The sequence below is a fragment of the Ochlerotatus camptorhynchus genome, unplaced genomic scaffold, assembly GCF_037179485.1.
Source record: "Ochlerotatus camptorhynchus isolate MF236.1 unplaced genomic scaffold, CSIRO-AGI_Acam_v1.1 ptg000324l, whole genome shotgun sequence".
Lineage (NCBI taxonomy): Eukaryota > Metazoa > Arthropoda > Insecta > Diptera > Culicidae > Ochlerotatus > Ochlerotatus camptorhynchus.
In genome coordinates this window covers 3,395,640-3,399,954 of record NW_027040812.1, presented here as the reverse complement: position 1 = coordinate 3,399,954, position 4,315 = coordinate 3,395,640, and the positions used below count along the sequence as shown (strand labels likewise).

The window sequence follows — 4,315 nt, the reverse complement described above, 5'->3', positions numbered from 1 at the left end:
AATCTACCCCGGATTCTACCGGTGAAATAACATTCAGCAGGGTTCTACCGGTTAGCAAATTCAAAAATTGATCCAATTTTCCCCAATTCGCACGAACGAAACATAGCAGCTTCAACCATGAATCTCCGAAGATCGTGCGTGACGAATCCGTGAACGATCGTGCAAACAGTGAGCGTATGGGAGAGAATGAGACTAGCTGAGAAGAACTGCGTACCGAGAATGTGCTCGTGTTGGTGATTGAGAAATATGCCTCAATAAATTTTCCCTCCCGACGTGAAAATGTGTGACTATTTTTAGCCTCCCGAGATGCGGTAGCCGGTTGCTTGTCGTACTGAAAGGTAGTTACGTGCCATGTGATGTGGTGGATTTCGCATGCCCTAGTCATCGCTGCCTACCAGGTTCTGCCTGCATATATCCCGGAGCGGTACGAGGGGAGTTACGATTCCTCTTGGATGAGTTGAGCCGGTGGCTGACGACTGCGGCGTAAAGTTGCCGCTGCTTCCACTGACGGGCGCCGATGTTATTCTTTGCACAGCCGTTGATTTGTAATGCGTTTTAGTGTGCGTTGCTGTGATTGCGACAAGTGGAATGTGTGATAGATTCATGTGATATTGGGGCAAAATTCATTGATAGGCTCGTTAGAAATCCTGTAAAGCTTGGAGGTTTCTATAATTTTTAAAAACGTTTGAATACAATCAAATTTCAAAAAATGATTCTAATGGGGTTAACTACTCAATTCCGACCTATTAAGCACACCTCACACTTAGTCTTTCTTAATCTCGCGTAGTTTAGCACCAAACGGAATGTTATTATTAATGATGGCTTCCAAATTTATTTACCTTTCCGTAAGTACCGTAAGATTTGATAAAGAGAAACAAATTGTTGAGATATTGTTGAAAGTCTAACATTGCTTCTGAAGCCAAACTCGTCCTACGGAGTCTAAGCTCAGTCTAATGTATTAAAATGCCATTGAAACACCAATTAATTCACTTCGGCCTAACGGATGAAGATAATTATTGATTTGGTCAGAGCGCTTCATTTGTATTTGATAATAATGGATGCAAACCTTTATATCACGCGTTCTTATTGACTTCGTTTGGTAGCATTTGAACTAAAGTATCGTACCAAACTCATAATCGTCCTGTTAAAGCCGAAATCATGGATTTATTTGATGTTTTCTGCTTGATAGGCCGGAGTAGTTCTCTACCCTATATGCTTCTTCTCCTTTACGATTATTTCTTCACAAACTAAACTGATAATCACAACAAAGTGAGTTCCATAGAAGTTTGAACGAGAACTATAGATTCAACTAGCTTGGGGTGAAAAACGAACCTTCGCACCGTGGGAGATACAAAATGCTTAAACAGTTGGTAAATAAGGCTTATCGCACGAGGCTTTTAACCCTTTACCTTGCCACAAACAATTAATATTGTTTTCTGATCACTCACAATATCGTTATAACATTTTTTGAGGGGTGTGTATTCAAAATGTTTAGGAATTTCAGGCCTGCGGACTATCAGCACATCACATTAAAAAAAATTAAACTGTTTATAATTTGTGGCATTTATCAATAAGGAGTTTCCCTTTTTTAAGGTGAACGCCTTTATTTGTATATACGAAGCTCAATTTTAATCTAATTTTGTCTTATCTTTGACTAGCTTGTAGTTCAGAAAATTAACCTTTGAGTGCTACAGTAGAATTCAACGCCTGTTTTAAAAACTGTAAAAACCGCGTTGTAAACGTAATTTGGAAACCAGACGTTTGAATTTTGCTCATATGGTGCACAGAAGGGCTCTCGTATTTGGATAAGAGGACACTAAATATTTGCCAAAAACTAGACGCAGACAAGCAGCATCGGATCCATATTTGGAGAGAAGAGGTGTACAGCTCCTTACATCACAGCATTTCTAGTCCTAGAGTTCCTGAAGAGAATAGAAAATCAAAAAACTCGCGTCAAGAAACACTACCGAAGGTTAAATTGGACACCAGAGCGCTTCCAGGTTCGCAGTTTTATAAGTTAAGTTAAGTTTTCTTTATTAGGAAGACTTTCAACCTGAGACTGGTTCGTCTCCGGAGACAGTTTTATGCTGTTATTGGAAAGAAGGTTCCTGACAACATCCGTACAGTTCAAATTGAGAAGTTCGGGGAAACATGTATTGTTTGGCCAGCAATTTGAACGAGGTGTCGTAGAGGCATGCTGTTTTTTACTAGAGGAACAACATCAGGAGAAATGTACAGATAAGAATGCATTAAGAAGCACCTGGCTCGGCTCTATCATCAACACAACACTCCGCCCTTGTTCTGACCTGACTTGGCGTCCACTCATTACTAGCAAAAAAGCTCTTCTGACTGAGCGTATCAGACCAGTCCAGGTCAATAAGAGGCTCACATTTAAATTATATAAATTTTGACACCAATTCAAAATCGTAAAAGAAAAAAATGGTTTTGGTAACCCTAAACCAATAGAGCGATATCTTAAAACTACGTAAAATAGTAAAATTATTCTAAACCAATAAATCCGTAGCTTAAAACATTGCTCTACTTTTCAATTGAAAACGCCACTAATGCATCAATGGAACGACCACCGCGTAAACTGAAATGCACGTAAAATTGCCATATCAATAATAGCAAAAAATGTATGCGAGAGAGCTATACCTATATCACAATGATGATGATGATGATAGAATTGACGCCTTTTCTCATGCTATGCAATTCAGTCTACATACAGATTTTAATGCTAATGTTAATTCTCGGCTCAGATTCGGTTCCGGAGCAGAATCGTGAAGAATCGGGAGAGAAAAAAAGAGCCGAACAGCTCCCAGTGAATCATTCTGGTCGACGATTCAGATCCGGAGCTGAGCTGTGAGGTGGAGAGCTGCATTTCGCTGTTCGGTTATCTGCTTTTGTGCGGATCTTTCGCTCCCCAGAGAATGATGGGAGAGAGATACGAGAACATATGCTGCAGCAATAACACCAGCATTAAGAGCCGGGAACGTAAATATGTAGGGGAATTTACGTATTCTCGAGAACCAAAGTAGCGGTCATCTTTCTAAAGCCTTTTTCTCTAAGGAACGCACACATATACAGTATTGGTTTGTTTACAATCTTTTGCTGCTCTAACAATTTCAATCGAAAGAATTGTCAAAAACTGTTTTGAAACGCTTTAACAAAGCTCCAATATTCTCTAGTGAGAGCGACTATTGTGGGCAACCTCTTTTTATTCGGCAGCCTTTCTATTTGAGCTTCGTGTTAAACAGCTGTGCTTTCATCGTCAACTCGAAATCAGCAGCGTTTTGTAGTGCGTGTGTTTCATTTCAAGAAAACCCTGCTATATTGCTTTTTCTCAGTGGTAAAAATATAATCAAATTGAAGTTGAAAGCCTAAAGAATAGTTTGAATGCATTCAGCGAAGTGGTTTCTTCAAATTCTTCCCAGCATTTCAATTTGAGTTGCCGACAATAGTCTGTCATGCCGAAGCCGTCATTTCCCCGACCTACATTGGATAATATCAATAGACATTTATTATACTGTAAAACATGTAAATATATCTCTCTCCCATAAAGTCGCTTGAATGTTTGCTTTTACCATTGATTCTATCAATCACATGTTATATTACGCGAACATCTTGTTTTACGCGATGGCTGTTCAATGTGTAAGTGGAGTGTGGAGTGCTTCATTGAAAAGTTCCTCTATAAGTGACGGATTGAATGTTTTAGACTTGTTATATCAGTGAGCTGATGAGCTACGGTTCCTAAAAATTAAAACGCGGGTTATCAGTTCATTTTAGTGAATCGAGTGTTTAGAACAGCTCGGGAGTGGATCGCACATCTCTACGCATTACGCACCCACAAGCTTGAAGCTGTACTGTCGATGTAATCACTGAACATCGATTTCGTCAAAAAAGAGGACAATCCTCCAATTTGCCCATAGCCTCGTTCGATCGAACGATACTGGGCAATTTTGAAACGTCATTTGAAGAAGCAAGGCAAAAAAGCTACAGAAGTGGAATCTTTCAATAAAATGTGGAAAAAGCAGGTACCACAAGAGAATGTACAAATTCAGATGAAAGGTGATCTAAGTAAAGTTCTACAGGGGTATGTGAAATGCTGACGCAAAATAAAGTTATTATCAAAAGTAGGTGTCCACCATTTACAGTCCTTACTCCTTATTTTTATTTTCCTAAATACAGCTAAATTAATTAATTAATTATTTTTATTTGCTACAGAAAAGTTACACGACAATTTGAGAGCAATATTTGGCAGGTTGACTTCAGTTTCTTGAGCGTCCCACATTTCATAGATTTTGCTTCACCTGGT

The 4,315-nt window shown here is 39.1% G+C and overlaps 1 protein-coding gene across 2 annotated transcripts in view; it reads left to right on the top strand.

Annotated features, from left to right (window-relative positions):
• LOC135707992 (protein O-mannosyl-transferase TMTC1-like) overlaps positions 1–4,315 on the top strand; it is an 860,006-nt gene that overhangs the window by 457,881 nt on the left and 397,810 nt on the right. The window lies entirely within an intron of this gene.